The sequence below is a fragment of the Pseudophryne corroboree genome, chromosome 4 (assembly GCF_028390025.1).
Source record: "Pseudophryne corroboree isolate aPseCor3 chromosome 4, aPseCor3.hap2, whole genome shotgun sequence".
NCBI classification, from domain to species: domain Eukaryota; kingdom Metazoa; phylum Chordata; class Amphibia; order Anura; family Myobatrachidae; genus Pseudophryne; species Pseudophryne corroboree.
The window spans coordinates 16,747,655-16,766,414 of NC_086447.1; the positions used below are offsets into that span (position 1 = coordinate 16,747,655).

Sequence of the window (18,760 nt, forward strand, 5' to 3'; positions counted from 1 at the left end):
AAAAACCATTCCTACAAAGGTGTTAATCAGAGACTTGGCTTTGTGGACACTTTTCAGAGAGCAAATGTGTTAGCATAAAAATAAAGCCATAAAATGGAGAGCTGATTAATCACTCAATTGGATTTCTCTGCCTGCATAATTTTTTTTCTCTGCAACCCCATGCTAAATTGTGCTTCCTGTTTTTTATAAAATGACTTAATCAAATCTGATTGCATGAGAGAAGGCCAGGTACCCTACACTATAAGAGGTGGTTTGAAATTTTGACTTGTCTACTTAAAGATCACCAAAATTTGATCACAAGGTCAATTACGTCCCCGGGTGGGATTGAACCACCAACCTTTCGGTTAACAGCCGAATGCGCTAACCGATTGCGCCACAGAGACAGCTTGCAAAAGCCTGTACTGACAAAGGCTAAAAAGCATATATCTAGAAAGTTTCCTAGAAAAAGGTTAAAAAGGCAATAATCTGGAGAGTTTTGCAAGATTTTTCTTCCATTGACCAACGAAGAAACACATTGGTACTTTCACATGATGAGTGAGTACTTCAGGATCTCTGACACTTACATGAGCAGCAGAGTGGCGCAGCGGAAGCGTGCTGGGCCCATAACCCAGAGGTCGGTGGATCGAAACCATCCTCTGCTATGTGCACTTATTTTTTTGTTAATTAAATTCTTCCAAAACTGGAATTGATATTTTGACTCTTTTATTTTTACTTAAAGTACAATAACTTTTAACATTTTAATTTGTTTTAATAGTATATTGACAGCATTGTTTTCTTTCAGAAATCCACTTAATTTTCTTTACCCTATTACTGAAATGGTAATTGATAAAAACAAGCTACATTGTCACCAGAAGAGCAATGCAAAATGTACAATTGATATTTCAAAATCATCTTTCCATCTTGAATTTCAATGATGCATTGGGGCAACGATTTTGTGAGAAACATCTTCACCCTTAAAGAAAGATTTTCTTAACTTCTTACCTGTGTGCTGATTAGATATCACCTGGTTTTCACATTAAACAGATTCCCACTTGAGAAAGCAGCAAGGATGCAGTGAGGTTTATGTTTCCTGGTGTCAACCTGTATTATTTCAGTGGACATTGTAATGAGGATGCATCTTGCTGCCTTTCCAATGAAGCAAGTTTTAATCAGTAATAGGTGAAAAACCATTCCTACAAAGGTGTTAATCAGAGACTTGGCTTTGTGGACACTTTTCAGAGAGCAAATGTGTTAGCATAAAAATAAAGCCATAAAATGGAGAGCTGATTAATCACTCAATTGGATTTCTCTGCCTGCATAATTTTTTTTCTCTGCAACCCCATGCTAAATTGTGCTTCCTGTTTTTTATAAAATGACTTAATCAAATCTGACTCTGATTGCATCAGAGAAGGCCAGGTACCCTACACTATAAGAGGTGGTTTGAAATTTTGACTTGTCTACTTAAAGATCACCAAAATTTGATCACAAGGTCAATTACGTCCCCGGGTGGGATTGAACCACCAACCTTTTGGTTAACAGCCGAATGCGCTAACCGATTGCGCCACAGAGACAGCTTGCAAGAGCATGTACTGACAAAGGCTAAAAAGCATTCATCTAGAAAGTTTCCTAGAAAAAGGTTAAAAAGGCAATAATCTGGAGAGTTTTGCAAGATTTTTCTTCCATTGACCAACGAAGAAACACATTGGTACTTTCACATGATGAGTGAGTACTTCAGGATCTCTGACACTTACATGAGCAGCAGAGTGGCGCAGCGGAAGCGTGCTGGGCCCATAACCCAGAGGTCGGTGGATCGAAACCATCCTCTGCTATGTGCACTTATTTTTTTGTTAATTAAATTCTTCCAAAACTGGAATTGATATTTTGACTCTTTTATTTTTACTTAAAGTACAATAACTTTTAACATTTTAATTTGTTTTAATAGTATATTGACAGCATTGTTTTCTTTCAGAAATCCACTTAATTTTCTTTACCCTATTACTGAAATGGTAATTGACAAAAACAAGCTACATTGTCACCAGAAGAGCAATGCAAAATGTACAATTGATATTTCAAAATCATCTTTCCATCTTGAATTTCAATGATGCATTGGGGCAACGATTTTGTGAGAAACATCTTCACCCTTAAAGAAAGATTTTCTTAACTTCTTACCTGTGTGCTGATTAGATATCACCTGGTTTTCACATTAAACAGATTTCCACTTGAGAAAGCAGCAAGGATGCAGTGAGGTTTATGTTTCCTGGTGTCAACCTGTATTATTTCAGTGGACATTGTAATGAGGATGCATCTTGCTGCCTTTCCAATGAAGCAAGTTTTAATCAGTAATAGGTGAAAAACCATTCCTACAAAGGTGTTAATCAGAGACTTGGCTTTGTGGACACTTTTCAGAGAGCAAATGTGTTAGCATAAAAATAAAGCCATAAAATGGAGAGCTGATTAATCACTCAATTTTTTTTCTCTGCAACCCCATGCTAAATTGTGCTTCCTGTTTTTTATAAAATGACTTAATCAAATCTGACTCTGATTGCATCAGAGAAGGCCAGGTACCCTACACTATAAGAGGTGGTTTGAAATTTTGACTTGTCTACTTAAAGATCACCAAAATTTGATCACAAGGTCAATTACGTCCCCGGGTGGGATTGAACCACCAACCTTTTGGTTAACAGCCGAATGCGCTAACCGATTGCGCCACAGAGACAGCTTGCAAGAGCATGTACTGACAAAGGCTAAAAAGCATTCATCTAGAAAGTTTCCTAGAAAAAGGTTAAAAAGGCAATAATCTGGAGAGTTTTGCAAGATTTTTCTTCCATTGACCAACGAAGAAACACATTGGTACTTTCACATGATGAGTGAGTACTTCAGGATCTCTGACACTTACATGAGCAGCAGAGTGGCGCAGCGGAAGCGTGCTGGGCCCATAACCCAGAGGTTGGTGGATCGAAACCATCCTCTGCTATGTGCACTTATTTTTTTGTTAATTAAATTCTTCCAAAACTGGAATTGATATTTTGACTCTTTTATTTTTATTTTAAGTACAATAACTTTTAACATTTTAATTTGTTTTAATAGTATATTGACAGCATTGTTTTCTTTCAGAAATCCACTTAATTTTCTTTACCCTATTACTGAAATGGTAATTGACAAAAACAAGCTACATTGTCACCAGAAGAGCAATGCAAAATGTACAATTGATATTTCAAAATCATCTTTCCATCTTGAATTTCAATGATGCATTGGGGCAACGATTTTGTGAGAAACATCTTCACCCTTAAAGAAAGATTTTCTTAACTTCTTACCTGTGTGCTGATTAGATATCACCTGGTTTTCACATTAAACAGATTCCCACTTGAGAAAGCAGCAAGGATGCAGTGAGGTTTATGTTTCCTGGTGTCAACCTGTATTATTTCAGTGGACATTGTAATGAGGATGCATCTTGCTGCCTTTCCAATGAAGCAAGTTTTAATCAGTAATAGGTGAAAAACCATTCCTACAAAGGTGTTAATCAGAGACTTGGCTTTGTGGACACTTTTCAGAGAGCAAATGTGTTAGCATAAAAATAAAGCCATAAAATGGAGAGCTGATTAATCACTCAATTTTTTTTCTCTGCAACCCCATGCTAAATTGTGCTTCCTGTTTTTTTATAAAATGACTTAATCAAATCTGACTCTGATTGCATCAGAGAAGGCCAGGTACCCTACACTATAAGAGGTGGTTTGAAATTTTGACTTGTCTACTTAAAGATCACCAAAATTTGATCACAAGGTCAATTACGTCCCCGGGTGGGATTGAACCACCAACCTTTCGGTTAACAGCCGAATGCGCTAACCGATTGCGCCACAGAGACAGCTTGCAAAAGCATGTACTGACAAAGGCTAAAAAGCATTCATCTAGAAAGTTTCCTAGAAAAAGGTTAAAAAGGCAATAATCTGGAGAGTTTTGCAAGATTTTTCTTCCATTGACCAACGAAGAAACACATTGGTACTTTCACATGATGAGTGAGTACTTCAGGATTTCTGACAACTACATGAGCAGCAGAGTGGCGCAGCGGAAGCGTGCTGGGCCCATAACCCAGAGGTCGGTGGATCGAAACTATCCTCTGATATGTGCACTTATTTTTTTGTTAATTAAATTCATCCAAAACTGGAATTGATATTTTGACTCTTTTATTTTTACTTAAAGTACAATAACTTTTAACATTTTAATTTGTTTTAATAGTATATTGACAGCATTGTTTTCTTTCAGAAATCCACTTAATTTTCTTTACCCTATTACTGAAATGGTAATTGACAAAAACAAGCTACATTGTCACCAGAAGAGCAATGCAAAATGTACAATTGATATTTCAAAATCATCTTTCCATCTTGAATTTCAATGATGCATTGGGGCAACGATTTTGTGAGAAACATCTTCACCCTTAAAGAAAGATTTTCTTAACTTCTTACCTGTGTGCTGATTAGATATCACCTGGTTTTCACATTAAACAGATTCCCACTTGAGAAAGCAGCAAGGATGCAGTGAGGTTTATGTTTCCTGGTGTCAACCTGTATTATTTCAGTGGACATTGTAATGAGGATGCATCTTGCTGCCTTTCCAATGAAGCAAGTTTTAATCAGTAATAGGTGAAAAACCATTCCTACAAAGGTGTTAATCAGAGACTTGGCTTTGTGGACACTTTTCAGAGAGCAAATGTGTTAGCATAAAAATAAAGCCATAAAATGGAGAGCTGATTAATCACTCAATTGGATTTCTCTGCCTGCATAATTTTTTTTCTCTGCAACCCCATGCTAAATTGTGCTTCCTGTTTTTTATAAAATGACTTAATCAAATCTGACTGCATCAGAGAAGGCCAGGTACCCTACACTATAAGAGGTGGTTTGAAATTTTGACTAGTCTACTTAAAGATCACCAAAATTTGATCACAAGGTCAATTACGTCCCCGGGTGGGATTGAACCACCAACCTTTTGGTTAACAGCCGAATGCGCTAACCGATTGCGCCACAGAGACAGCTTGCAAAAGCATGTACTGACAAAGGCTAAAAAGCATTCATCTAGAAAGTTTCCTAGAAAAAGGTTAAAAAGGCAATAATCTGGAGAGTTTTGCAAGATTTTTCTTCCATTGACCAACGAAGAAACACATTGGTACTTTCACATGATGAGTGAGTACTTCAGGATCTCTGACACTTACATGAGCAGCAGAGTGGTGCAGCGGAAGCGTGCTGGGCCCATAACCCAGAGGTCGGTGGATCGAAACCATCCTCTGCTATGTGCACTTATTTTTTTGTTAATTAAATTCTTCCAAAACTGGAATTGATATTTTGACTCTTTTATTTTTACTTAAAGTACAATAACTTTTAACATTTTAATTTGTTTTAATAGTATATTGACAGCATTGTTTTCTTTCAGAAATCCACTTAATTTTCTTTACCCTATTACTGAAATGGTAATTGACAAAAACAAGCTACATTGTCACCAGAAGAGCAATGCAAAATGTACAATTGATATTTCAAAATCATCTTTCCATCTTGAATTTCAATGATGCATTGGGGCAACGATTTTGTGAGAAACATCTTCACCCTTAAAGAAAGATTTTCTTAACTTCTTACCTGTGTGCTGATTAGATATCACCTGGTTTTCACATTAAATAGATTCCCACTTGAGAAAGCAGCAAGGATGCAGTGAGGTTTATGTTTCCTGGTGTCAACCTGTATTATTTCAGTGGACATTGTAATGAGGATGCATCTTGCTGCCTTTCCAATGAAGCAAGTTTTAATCAGTAATAGGTGAAAAACCATTCCTACAAAGGTGTTAATCAGAGACTTGGCTTTGTGGACACTTTTCAGAGAGCAAATGTGTTAGCATAAAAATAAAGCCATAAAATGGAGAGCTGATTAATCACTCAATTTTTTTTCTCTGCAACCCCATGCTAAATTGTGCTTCCTGTTTTTTATAAAATGACTTAATCAAATCTGACTCTGATTGCATCAGAGAAGGCCAGGTACCCTACACTATAAGAGGTGGTTTGAAATTTTGACTTGTCTACTTAAAGATCACCAAAATTTGATCACAAGGTCAATTACGTCCCCGGGTGGGATTGAACCACCAACCTTTTGGTTAACAGCCGAATGCGCTAACAAATTGCGCCACAGAGACAGCTTGCAAAAGCATGTACTGACAAAGGCTAAAAAGCATTCATCTAGAAAGTTTCCTAGAAAAAGGTTAAAAAGGCAATAATCTGGAGAGTTTTGCAAGATTTTTCTTCCATTGACCAACGAAGAAACACATTGGTACTTTCACATGATGAGTGAGTACTTCAGGATCTCTGACACTTACATGAGCAGCAGAGTGGCGCAGCGGAAGCGTGCTGGGCCCATAACCCAGAGGTCGGTGGATCGAAACCATCCTCTGCTATGTGCACTTATTTTTTTGTTAATTAAATTCTTCCAAAACTGGAATTGATATTTTGACTCTTTTATTTTTATTTTAAGTACAATAACTTTTAACATTTTAATTTGTTTTAATAGTATATTGACAGCATTGTTTTCTTTCAGAAATCCACTTAATTTTCTTTACCCTATTACTGAAATGGTAATTGACAAAAACAAGCTACATTGTCACCAGAAGAGCAATGCAAAATGTACAATTGATATTTCAAAATCATCTTTCCATCTTGAATTTCAATGATGCATTGGGGCAACGATTTTGTGAGAAACATCTTCACCCTTAAAGAAAGATTTTCTTAACTTCTTACCTGTGTGCTGATTAGATATCACCTGGTTTTCACATTAAACAGATTCCCACTTGAGAAAGCAGCAAGGATGCAGTGAGGTTTATGTTTCCTGGTGTCAACCTGTATTATTTCAGTGGACATTGTAATGAGGATGCATCTTGCTGCCTTTCCAATGAAGCAAGTTTTAATCAGTAATAGGTGAAAAACCATTCCTACAAAGGTGTTAATCAGAGACTTGGCTTTGTGGACACTTTTCAGAGAGCAAATGTGTTAGCATAAAAATAAAGCCATAAAATGGAGAGCTGATTAATCACTCAATTTTTTTTCTCTGCAACCCCATGCTAAATTGTGCTTCCTGTTTTTTTATAAAATGACTTAATCAAATCTGACTCTGATTGCATCAGAGAAGGCCAGGTACCCTACACTATAAGAGGTGGTTTGAAATTTTGACTTGTCTACTTAAAGATCACCAAAATTTGATCACAAGGTCAATTACATCCCCGGGTGGGATTGAACCACCAACCTTTCGGTTAACAGCCGAATGTGCTAACCGATTGCGCCACAGAGACAGCTTGCAAAAGCATGTACTGACAAAGGCTAAAAAGCATTCATCTAGAAAGTTTCCTAGAAAAAGGTTAAATAGGCAATAATCTGGAGAGTTTTGCAAGATTTTTCTTTCATTGACCAACGAAGAAACACATTGGTACTTTCACATGATGAGTGAGTACTTCAGGATCTCTGACACTTACATGAGCAGCAGAGTGGCGCAGCGGAAGCGTGCTGGGCCCATAACCCAGAGGTCGGTGGATCAAAACCATCCTCTGCTATGTGCACTTATTTTTTTGTTAATTAAATTCTTCCAAAACTGGAATTGATATTTTGACTCTTTTATTTTTACTTAAAGTACAATAACTTTTAACATTTTAATTTGTTTTAATAGTATATTGAAAGCATTGTTTTCTTTCAGAAATCCACTTAATTTTCTTTACCCTATTACTGAAATGGTAATTGACAAAAACAAGCTACATTGTCACCAGAAGAGCAATGCAAAATGTACAATTGATATTTCAAAATCATCTTTCCATCTTGAATTTCAATGATGCATTGGGGCAACGATTTTGTGAGAAACATCTTCACCCTTAAAGAAAGATTTTCTTAACTTCTTACCTGTGTGCTGATTAGATATCACCTGGTTTTCACATTAAATAGATTCCCACTTGAGAAAGCAGCAAGGATGCAGTGAGGTTTATGTTTCCTGGTGTCAACCTGTATTATTTCAGTGGACATTGTAATGAGGATGCATCTTGCTGCCTTTCCAATGAAGCAAGTTTTAATCAGTAATAGGTGAAAAACCATTCCTACAAAGGTGTTAATCAGAGACTTTGCTTTGTGGACACTTTTCAGAGAGCAAATGTGTTAGCATAAAAATAAAGCCATAAAATGGAGAGCTGATTAATCACTCAATTTTTTTTCTCTGCAACCCCATGCTAAATTGTGCTTCCTGTTTTTTATAAAATGACTTAATCAAATCTGACTCTGATTGCATCAGAGAAGGCCAGGTACCCTACACTATAAGAGGTGGTTTGAAATTTTGACTTGTTTACTTAAAGATCACCAAAATTTGATCACAAGGTCAATTACGTCCCCGGGTGGGATTGAACCACCAACCTTTCGGTTAACAGCCGAATGCGCTAACCGATTGCGCCACAGAGACAGCTTGCAAAAGCATGTACTGACAAAGGCTAAAAAGCATTCATCTAGAAAGTTTCCTAGAAAAAGGTTAAAAAGGCAATAATCTGGAGAGTTTTGCAAGATTTTTCTTCCATTGACCAACGAAGAAACACATTGGTACTTTCACATGATGAGTGAGTACTTCAGGATCTCTGACACTTACATGAGCAGCAGAGTGGCGCAGTGGAAGCGTGCTGGGCCCATAACCCAGAGGTCGGTGGATCGAAACCATCCTCTGCTATGTGCACTTATTTTTTTGTTAATTAAATTCTTCCAAAACTGGAATTGATATTTTGACTCTTTTATTTTTACTTAAAGTACAATAACTTTTAACATTTTAATTTGTTTTAATAGTATATTGACAGCATTGTTTTCTTTCAGAAATCCACTTAATTTTCTTTACCCTATTACTGAAATGGTAATTGACAAAAGCAAGCTACATTGTCACCAGAAGAGCAATGCAAAATGTACAATTGATATTTCAAAATCATCTTTCAATCTTGAATTTCAATGATGCATTGGGGCAACGATTTTGTGAGAAACATCTTCACCCTTAAAGAAAGATTTTCTTAACTTCTTACCTGTGTGCTGATTAGATATCACCTGGTTTTCACATTAAACAGATTCCCACTTGAGAAAGCAGCAAGGATGCAGTGAGGTTTATGTTTCCTGGTGTCAACCTGTATTATTTCAGTGGACATTGTAATGAGGATGCATCTTGCTGCCTTTCCAATGAAGCAAGTTTTAATCAGTAATAGGTGAAAAACCATTCCTACAAAGGTGTTAATCAGAGACTTGGCTTTGTGGACACTTTTCAGAGAGCAAATGTGTTAGCATAAAAATAAAGCCATAAAATGGAGAGCTGATTAATCACTCAATTGGATTTCTCTGCCTGCATAATTTTTTTTCTCTGCAACCCCATGCTAAATTGTGCTTCCTGTTTTTTATAAAATGACTTAATCAAATCTGACTCTGATTGCATCAGAGAAGGCCAGGTACCCTACACTATAAGAGGTGGTTTGAAATTTTGACTTGTCTACTTAAAGATCACCAAAATTTGATCACAAGGTCAATTACGTCCCCGGGTGGGATTGAACCACCAACCTTTTGGTTAACAGCCGAATGCGCTAACCGATTGCGCCACAGAGACAGCTTGCAAAAGCATGTACTGACAAAGGCTAAAAAGCATTCATCTAGAAAGTTTCCTAGAAAAAGGTTAAAAAGGCAATAATCTGGAGAGTTTTGCAAGATTTTTCTTCCATTGACCAACGAAGAAACACATTGGTACTTTCACATGATGAGTGAGTACTTCAGGATCTCTGACACTTACATGAGCAGCAGAGTGGCGCAGCGGAAGCGTGCTGGGCCCATAACCCAGAGGTCGGTGGATCGAAACCATCCTCTGCTATGTGCACTTATTTTTTTGTTAATTAAATTCTTCCAAAACTGGAATTGATATTTTGACTCTTTTATTTTTACTTAAAGTACAATAACTTTTAACATTTTAATTTGTTTTAATAGTATATTGACAGCATTGTTTTCTTTCAGAAATCCACTTAATTTTCTTTACCCTATTACTGAAATGGTAATTGACAAAAACAAGCTACATTGTCACCAGAAGAGCAATGCAAAATGTACAATTGATATTTCAAAATCATCTTTCCATCTTGAATTTCAATGATGCATTGGGGCAACGATTTTGTGAGAAACATCTTCACCCTTAAAGAAAGATTTTCTTAACTTCTTACCTGTGTGCTGATTAGATATCACCTGGTTTTCACATTAAACAGATTCCCACTTGAGAAAGCAGCAAGGATGCAGTGAGGTTTATGTTTCCTGGTGTCAACCTGTATTATTTCAGTGGACATTGTAATGAGGATGCATCTTGCTGCCTTTCCAATGAAGCAAGTTTTAATCAGTAATAGGTGAAAAACCATTCCTACAAAGGTGTTAATCAGAGACTTGGCTTTGTGGACACTTTTCAGAGAGCAAATGTGTTAGCATAAAAATAAAGCCATAAAATGGAGAGCTGATTAATCACTCAATTGGATTTCTCTGCCTGCATAATTTTTTTTCTCTGCAACCCCATGCTAAATTGTGCTTCCTGTTTTTTATAAAATGACTTAATCAAATCTGACTCTGATTGCATCAGAGAAGGCCAGGTACCCTACACTATAAGAGGTGGTTTGAAATTTTGACTTGTCTACTTAAAGATCACCAAAATTTGATCACAAGGTCAATTACGTCCCCGGGTGGGATTGAACCACCAACCTTTACGGTTAACAGCCGAATGCGCCTACCGATTGCGCCACAGAGACAGCTTGCAAAAGCATGTACTGACAAAGGCTAAAAAGCATTCATCTAGAAAGTTTCCTAGAAAAAGGTTAAAAAGGCAATAATCTGGAGAGTTTTGCAAGATTTTTCTTCCATTGACCAACGAAGAAACACATTGGTACTTTCACATGATGAGTGAGTACTTCAGGATCTCTGACACTTACATGAGCAGCAGAGTGGCGCAGCGGAAGCGTGCTGGGCCCATAACCCAGAGGTCGGTGGATCGAAACCATCCTCTGCTATGTGCACTTATTTTTTTGTTAATTAAATTCTTCCAAAACTGGAATTGATATTTTGACTCTTTTATTTTTACTTAAAGTACAATAACTTTTAACATTTTAATTTGTTTTAATAGTATATTGACAGCATTGTTTTCTTTCAGAAATCCACTTAATTTTCTTTTCCCTATTGCTGAAATGGTAATTGACAAAAGCAAGCTACATTGTCACCAGAAGAGCAATGCAAAATGTACAATTGATATTTCAAAATCATCTTTCCATCTTGAATTTCAATGATGCATTGGGGCAACGATTTTGTGAGAAACATCTTCACCCTTAAAGAAAGATTTTCTTAACTTCTTACCTGTGTGCTGATTAGATATCACCTGGTTTTCACATTAAACAGATTCCCACTTGAGAAAGCAGCAAGGATGCAGTGAGGTTTATGTTTCCTGGTGTCAAACTGTATTATTTCAGTGGACATTGTAATGAGGATGCATCTTGCTGCCTTTCCAATGAAGCAAGTTTTAATCAGTAATAGGTGAAAAACCATTCCTACAAAGGTGTTAATCAGAGACTTGGCTTTGTGGACACTTTTCAGAGAGCAAATGTGTTAGCATAAAAATAAAGCCATAAAATGGAGAGCTGATTAATCACTCAATTGGATTTCTCTGCCTGCATAATTTTTTTTCTCTGCAACCCCATGCTAAATTGTGCTTCCTGTTTTTTATAAAATGACTTAATCAAATCTGACTCTGATTGCATCAGAGAAGGCCAGGTACCCTACACTATAAGAGGTGGTTTGAAATTTTGACTTGTCTACTTAAAGATCACCAAAATTTGATCACAAGGTCAATTACGTCCCCGGGTGGGATTGAACCACCAACCTTTCGGTTAACAGCCGAATGCGCTAACCGATTGCGCCACAGAGACAGCTTGCAAAAGCATGTACTGACAAAGGCTAAAAAGCATTCATCTAGAAAGTTTCCTAGAAAAAGGTTAAAAAGGCAATAATCTGGAGAGTTTTGCAAGATTTTTCTTCCATTGACCAACGAAGAAACACATTGGTACTTTCACATGATGAGTGAGTACTTCAGGATCTCTGACACTTACATGAGCAGCAGAGTGGCGCAGCGGAAGCGTGCTGGGCCCATAACCCAAAGGTCGGTGGATCGAAACCATCCTCTGCTATGTGCACTTATTTTTTTGTTAATTAAATTCTTCCAAAACTGGAATTGATATTTTGACTCTTTTATTTTTACTTAAAGTACAATAACTTTTAACATTTTAATTTGTTTTAATAGTATATTGACAGCATTGTTTTCTTTCAGAAATCCACTTAATTTTCTTTACCCTATTACTGAAATGGTAATTGACAAAAGCAAGCTACATTGTCACCAGAAGAGCAATGCAAAATGTACAATTGATATTTCAAAATCATCTTTCCATCTTGAATTTCAATGATGCATTGGGGCAACGATTTTGTGAGAAACATCTTCACCCTTAAAGAAAGATTTTCTTAACTTCTTACCTGTGTGCTGATTAGATATCACCTGGTTTTCACATTAAACAGATTCCCACTTGAGAAAGCAGCAAGGATGCAGTGAGGTTTATGTTTCCTGGTGTCAACCTGTATTATTTCAGTGGACATTGTAATGAGGATGCATCTTGCTGCCTTTCCAATGAAGCAAGTTTTAATCAGTAATAGGTGAAAAACCATTCCTACAAAGGTGTTAATCAGAGACTTGGCTTTGTGGACACTTTTCAGAGAGCAAATGTGTTAGCATAAAAATAAAGCCATAAAATGGAGAGCTGATTAATCACTCAATTTTTTTTCTCTGCAACCCCATGCTAAATTGTGCTTCCTGTTTTTTATAAAATGACTTAATCAAATCTGACTCTGATTGCATCAGAGAAGGCCAGGTACCCTACACTATAAGAGGTGGTTTGAAATTTTGACTTGTCTACTTAAAGATCACCAAAATTTGATCACAAGGTCAATTACGTCCCCGGGTGGGATTGAACCACCAACCTTTCGGTTAACAGCCGAATGCGCTAACCGATTGCGCCACAGAGACAGCTTGCAAAAGCATGTACTGACAAAGGCTAAAAAGCATTCATCTAGAAAGTTTCCTAGAAAAAGGTTAAAACGGCAATAATCTGGAGAGTTTTGCAAGATTTTTCTTTCATTGACCAACGAAGAAACACATTGGTACTTTCACATGATGAGTGAGTACTTCAGGATCTCTGACACTTACATGAGCAGCAGAGTGGCGCAGCGGAAGCGTGCTGGGCCCATAACCCAGAGGTCGGTGGATCAAAACCATCCTCTGATATGTGCACTTATTTTTTTGTTAATTAAATTCTTCCAAAACTGGAATTGATATTTTGACTCTTTTATTTTTACTTAAAGTACAATAACTTTTAACATTTTAATTTGTTTTAATAGTATATTGACAGCATTGTTTTCTTTCAGAAATCCACTTAATTTTCTTTACCCTATTACTGAAATGGTAATTGACAAAAACAAGCTACATTGTCACCAGAAGAGCAATGCAAAATGAACAATTGATATTTCAAAATCATCTTTCCATCTTGAATTTCAATGATGCATTGGGGCAACGATTTTGTGAGAAACATCTTCACCCTTAAAGAAAGATTTTCTTAACTTCTTACCTGTGTGCTGATTAGATATCACCTGGTTTTCACATTAAACAGATTCCCACTTGAGAAAGCAGCAAGGATGCAGTGAGGTTTATGTTTCCTGGTGTCAACCTGTATTATTTCAGTGGACATTGTAATGAGGATGCATCTTGCTGCCTTTCCAATGAAGCAAGTTTTAATCAGTAATAGGTGAAAAACCATTCCTACAAAGGTGTTAATCAGAGACTTGGCTTTGTGGACACTTTTCAGAGAGCAAATGTGTTAGCATAAAAATAAAGCCATAAAATGGAGAGCTGATTAATCACTCAATTGGATTTCTCTGCCTGCATAATTTTTTTTCTCTGCAACCCCATGCTAAATTGTGCTTCCTGTTTTTTATAAAATGACTTAATCAAATCTGACTCTGATTGCATCAGAGAAGGCCAGGTACCCTACACTATAAGAGGTGGTTTGAAATTTTGACTTGTCTACTTAAAGATCACCAAAATTTGATCACAAGGTCAATTACGTCCCCGGGTGGGATTGAACCACCAACCTTTCGGTTAACAGCCGAATGCGCTAACCGATTGCGCCACAGAGACAGCTTGCAAAAGCATGTACTGACAAAGGCTAAAAAGCATTCATCTAGAAAGTTTCCTAGAAAAAGGTTAAAAAGGCAATAATCTGGAGAGTTTTGCAAGATTTTTCTTCCATTGACCAACGAAGAAACACATTGGTACTTTCACATGATGAGTGAGTACTTCAGGATCTCTGACACTTACATGAGCAGCAGAGTGGCGCAGCGGAAGCGTGCTGGGCCCATAACCCAGAGGTCGGTGGATCGAAACCATCCTCTGCTATGTGCACTTATTTTTTTGTTAATTAAATTCTTCCAAAACTGGAATTGATATTTTGACTCTTTTATTTTTACTTAAAGTACAATAACTTTTAACATTTTAATTTGTTTTAATAGTATATTGACAGCATTGTTTTCTTTCAGAAATCCACTTAATTTTCTTTACCCTATTACTGAAATGGTAATTGACAAAAGCAAGCTACATTGTCACCAGAAGAGCAATGCAAAATGTACAATTGATATTTCAAAATCATCTTTCCATCTTGAATTTCAATGATGCATTGGGGCAACGATTTTGTGAGAAACATCTTCACCCTTAAAGAAAGATTTTCTTAACTTCTTACCTGTGTGCTGATTAGATATCACCTGGTTTTCACATTAAACAGATTCCCACTTGAGAAAGCAGCAAGGATGCAGTGAGGTTTATGTTTCCTGGTGTCAACCTGTATTATTTCAGTGGACATTGTAATGAGGATGCATCTTGCTGCCTTTCCAATGAAGCAAGTTTTAATCAGTAATAGGTGAAAAACCATTCCTACAAAGGTGTTAATCAGAGACTTGGCTTTGTGGACACTTTTCAGAGAGCAAATGTGTTAGCATAAAAATAAAGCCATAAAATGGAGAGCTGATTAATCACTCAATTTTTTTTCTCTGCAACCCCATGCTAAATTGTGCTTCCTGTTTTTTATAAAATGACTTAATCAAATCTGACTCTGATTGCATCAGAGAAGGCCAGGTACCCTACACTATAAGAGGTGGTTTGAAATTTTGACTTGTCTACTTAAAGATCACCAAAATTTGATCACAAGGTCAATTACGTCCCCGGGTGGGATTGAACCACCAACCTTTCGGTTAACAGCCGAATGCGCTAACCGATTGCGCCACAGAGACAGCTTGCAAAAGCATGTACTGACAAAGGCTAAAAAGCATTCATCTAGAAAGTTTCCTAGAAAAAGGTTAAAAAGGCAATAATCTGGAGAGTTTTGCAAGATTTTTCTTTCATTGACCAACGAAGAAACACATTGGTACTTTCACATGATGAGTGAGTACTTCAGGATCTCTGACACTTACATGAGCAGCAGAGTGGCGCAGCGGAAGTGTGCTGGGCCCATAACCCAGAGGTCGGTGGATCGAAACCATCCTCTGATATGTGCACTTATTTTTTTGTTAATTAAATTCTTCCAAAACTGGAATTGATATTTTGACTCTTTTATTTTTACTTAAAGTACAATAACTTTTAACATTTTAATTTGTTTTAATAGTATATTGACAGCATTGTTTTCTTTCAGAAATCCACTTAATTTTCTTTACCCTATTACTGAAATGGTAATTGACAAAAACAAGCTACATTGTCACCAGAAGAGCAATGTAAAATGTACAATTGATATTTCAAAATCATCTTTCCATCTTGAATTTCAATGATGCATTGGGGCAACGATTTTGTGAGAAACATCTTCACCCTTAAAGAAAGATTTTCTTAACTTCTTACCTGTGTGCTGATTAGATATCACCTGGTTTTCACATTAAACAGATTCCCACTTGAGAAAGCAGCAAGGATGCAGTGAGGTTTATGTTTCCTGGTGTCAACCTGTATTATTTCAGTGGACATTGTAATGAGGATGCATCTTGCTGCCTTTCCAATGAAGCAAGTTTTAATCAGTAATAGGTGAAAAACCATTCCTACAAAGGTGTTAATCAGAGACTTGGCTTTGTGGACACTTTTCAGAGAGCAAATGTGTTAGCATAAAAATAAAGCCATAAAATGGAGAGCTGATTAATCACTCAATTGGATTTCTCTGCCTGCATAATTTTTTTTCTCTGCAACCCCATGCTAAATTGTGCTTCCTGTTTTTTATAAAATGACTTAATCAAATCTGACTCTGATTGCATCAGAGAAGGCCAGGTACCCTACACTATAAGAGGTGGTTTGAAATTTTGACTTGTCTACTTAAAGATCACCAAAATTTGATCACAAGGTCAATTACATCCCCGGGTGGGATTGAACCACCAACCTTTCGGTTAACAGCCGAATGCGCTAACCGATTGCGCCACAGAGACAGCTTGCAAAAGCATGTACTGACAAAGGCTAAAAAGCATTCATCTAGAAAGTTTCCTAGAAAAAGGTTAAAAAGGCAATAATCTGGAGAGTTTTGCAAGATTTTTCTTTCATTGACCAACGAAGAAACACATTGGTACTTTCACATGATGAGTGAGTACTTCAGGATCTCTGACACTTACATGAGCAGCAGAGTGGCGCAGCGGAAGCGTGCTGGGCCCATAACCCAGAGGTCGGTGGATCGAAACCATCCTCTGCTATGTGCACTTATTTTTTTGTTAATTAAATTCTTCCAAAACTGGAATTGATATTTTGACTCTTTTATTTTAACTTAAAGTACAATAACTTTTAACATTTTAATTTGTTTTAATAGTATATTGACAGCATTGTTTTCTTTCAGAAATCCACTTAATTTTCTTTACCCTATTACTGAAATGGTAATTGACAAAAGCAAGCTACATTGTCACCAGAAGAGCAATGCAAAATGTACAATTGATATTTCAAAATCATCTTTCAATCTTGAATTTCAATGATGCATTGGGGCAACGATTTTGTGAGAAACATCTTCACCCTTAAAGAAAGATTTTCTTAACTTCTTACCTGTGTGCTGATTAGATATCACCTGGTTTTCACATTAAACAGATTCCCACTTGAGAAAGCAGCAAGGATGCAGTGAGGTTTATGTTTCCTGGTGTCAACCTGTATTATTTCAGTGGACATTGTAATGAGGATGCATCTTGCTGCCTTTCCAATGAAGCAAGTTTTAATCAGTAATAGGTGAAAAACCATTCCTACAAAGGTGTTAATCAGAGACTTGGCTTTGTGGACACTTTTCAGAGAGCAAATGTGTTAGCATAAAAATAAAGCCATAAAATGGAGAGCTGATTAATCACTCAATTTGATTTCTCTGCCTGCATAATTTTTTTTCTCTGCAACCCCATGCTAAATTGTGCTTCCTGTTTTTTATAAAATGACTTAATCAAATCTGACTCTGATTGCATCAGAGAAGGCCAGGTACCCTACACTATAAGAGGTGGTTTGAAATTTTGACTTGTCTACTTAAAGATCACCAAAATTTGATCACAAGGTCAATTACGTCCCCGGGTGGGATTGAACCACCAACCTTTTGGTTAACAGCCGAATGCGCTAACCGATTGCGCCACAGAGACAGCTTGCAAAAGCATGTACTGACAAAGGCTAAAAAGCATTCATCTAGAAAGTTTCCTAGAAAAAGGTTAAAAAGGCAATAATCTGGAGAGTTTTGCAAGATTTTTCTTCCATTGACCAACGAAGAAACACATTGGTACTTTCACATGATGAGTGAGTACTTCAGGATCTCTGACACTTACATGAGCAGCAGAGTGGCGCAGCGGAAGCGTGCTGGGCCCATAACCCAGAGGTCGGTGGATCGAAACCATCCTCTGCTATGTGCACTTATTTTTTTGTTAATTAAATTCTTCCAAAACTGGAATTGATATTTTGACTCTTTTATTTTTACTTAAAGTACAATAACTTTTAACATTTTAATTTGTTTTAATAGTATATTGACAGCATTGTTTTCTTTCAGAAATCCACTTAATTTTCTTTACCCTATTACTGAACTGGTAATTGACAAAAACAAGCTACATTGTCACCAGAAGAGCAATGCAAAATGTACAATTGATATTTCAAAATCATCTTTCCATCTTGAATTTCAATGATGCATTGGGGCAACGATTTTGTGAGAAACATCTTCACCCTTAAAGAAAGATTTTCTTAACTTCTTACCTGTGTGCTGATTAGATATCACCTGGTTTTCACATTAAACAGATTCCCACTTGAGAAAGCAGCAAGGATGCAGTGAGGTTTATGTTTCCTGGTGTCAACCTGTATTATTTCAGTGGACATTGTAATGAGAATGCATCTTGCATCCTTTCCAATGAAGCAAGTTTTAATCAGTAATAGGTGAAAAACCATTCCTACAAAGGTGTTAATCAGAGACTTGGCTTTGTGGACACTTTTCAGAGAGCAAATGTGTTAGCATAAAAATAAAGCCATAAAATGGAGAGCTGATTAATCACTCAATTGGATTTCTCTGCCTGCATAATTTTTTTTCTCTGCAACCCCATGCTAAATTGTGCTTCCTGTTTTTTATAAAATGACTTAATCAAATCTGACTCTGATTGCATCAGAGAAGGCCAGGTACCCTACACTATAAG

The 18,760-nt window shown here is 36.8% G+C and overlaps 14 non-coding genes across 14 annotated transcripts; 1 reads left to right on the top strand and 13 right to left on the bottom strand.

The window, feature by feature from the left end:
* Positions 1-309: 309 nt before the first annotated feature.
* Positions 310-383, bottom strand: TRNAN-GUU (transfer RNA asparagine (anticodon GUU)). Its single transcript has one exon. It is a non-coding gene; the product is annotated as a tRNA-Asn (tRNA).
* Positions 384-1,476: 1,093 nt separating this feature from the next.
* TRNAN-GUU (transfer RNA asparagine (anticodon GUU)) lies at positions 1,477-1,550 on the bottom strand. Its single transcript has one exon. It is a non-coding gene; the product is annotated as a tRNA-Asn (tRNA).
* A 1,071-nt stretch (positions 1,551-2,621) lies between these two features.
* On the bottom strand, positions 2,622-2,695 carry TRNAN-GUU (transfer RNA asparagine (anticodon GUU)). Its single transcript has one exon. It is a non-coding gene; the product is annotated as a tRNA-Asn (tRNA).
* Positions 2,696-3,767: 1,072 nt separating this feature from the next.
* Positions 3,768-3,841, bottom strand: TRNAN-GUU (transfer RNA asparagine (anticodon GUU)). The gene has a single exon. It is a non-coding gene; the product is annotated as a tRNA-Asn (tRNA).
* Positions 3,842-4,928: 1,087 nt separating this feature from the next.
* Positions 4,929-5,002, bottom strand: TRNAN-GUU (transfer RNA asparagine (anticodon GUU)). Its single transcript has one exon. It is a non-coding gene; the product is annotated as a tRNA-Asn (tRNA).
* A 3,362-nt stretch (positions 5,003-8,364) lies between these two features.
* Positions 8,365-8,438, bottom strand: TRNAN-GUU (transfer RNA asparagine (anticodon GUU)). Its single transcript has one exon. It is a non-coding gene; the product is annotated as a tRNA-Asn (tRNA).
* A 186-nt stretch (positions 8,439-8,624) lies between these two features.
* On the top strand, positions 8,625-8,696 carry TRNAM-CAU (transfer RNA methionine (anticodon CAU)). Its single transcript has one exon. It is a non-coding gene; the product is annotated as a tRNA-Met (tRNA).
* An 835-nt stretch (positions 8,697-9,531) lies between these two features.
* Positions 9,532-9,605, bottom strand: TRNAN-GUU (transfer RNA asparagine (anticodon GUU)). The gene has a single exon. It is a non-coding gene; the product is annotated as a tRNA-Asn (tRNA).
* A 2,261-nt stretch (positions 9,606-11,866) lies between these two features.
* On the bottom strand, positions 11,867-11,940 carry TRNAN-GUU (transfer RNA asparagine (anticodon GUU)). The gene has a single exon. It is a non-coding gene; the product is annotated as a tRNA-Asn (tRNA).
* A 1,071-nt stretch (positions 11,941-13,011) lies between these two features.
* Positions 13,012-13,085, bottom strand: TRNAN-GUU (transfer RNA asparagine (anticodon GUU)). The gene has a single exon. It is a non-coding gene; the product is annotated as a tRNA-Asn (tRNA).
* Positions 13,086-14,178: 1,093 nt separating this feature from the next.
* TRNAN-GUU (transfer RNA asparagine (anticodon GUU)) lies at positions 14,179-14,252 on the bottom strand. Its single transcript has one exon. It is a non-coding gene; the product is annotated as a tRNA-Asn (tRNA).
* Positions 14,253-15,323: 1,071 nt separating this feature from the next.
* On the bottom strand, positions 15,324-15,397 carry TRNAN-GUU (transfer RNA asparagine (anticodon GUU)). Its single transcript has one exon. It is a non-coding gene; the product is annotated as a tRNA-Asn (tRNA).
* Positions 15,398-16,490: 1,093 nt separating this feature from the next.
* Positions 16,491-16,564, bottom strand: TRNAN-GUU (transfer RNA asparagine (anticodon GUU)). Its single transcript has one exon. It is a non-coding gene; the product is annotated as a tRNA-Asn (tRNA).
* A 1,093-nt stretch (positions 16,565-17,657) lies between these two features.
* TRNAN-GUU (transfer RNA asparagine (anticodon GUU)) lies at positions 17,658-17,731 on the bottom strand. The gene has a single exon. It is a non-coding gene; the product is annotated as a tRNA-Asn (tRNA).
* Positions 17,732-18,760: the final 1,029 nt, after the last annotated feature.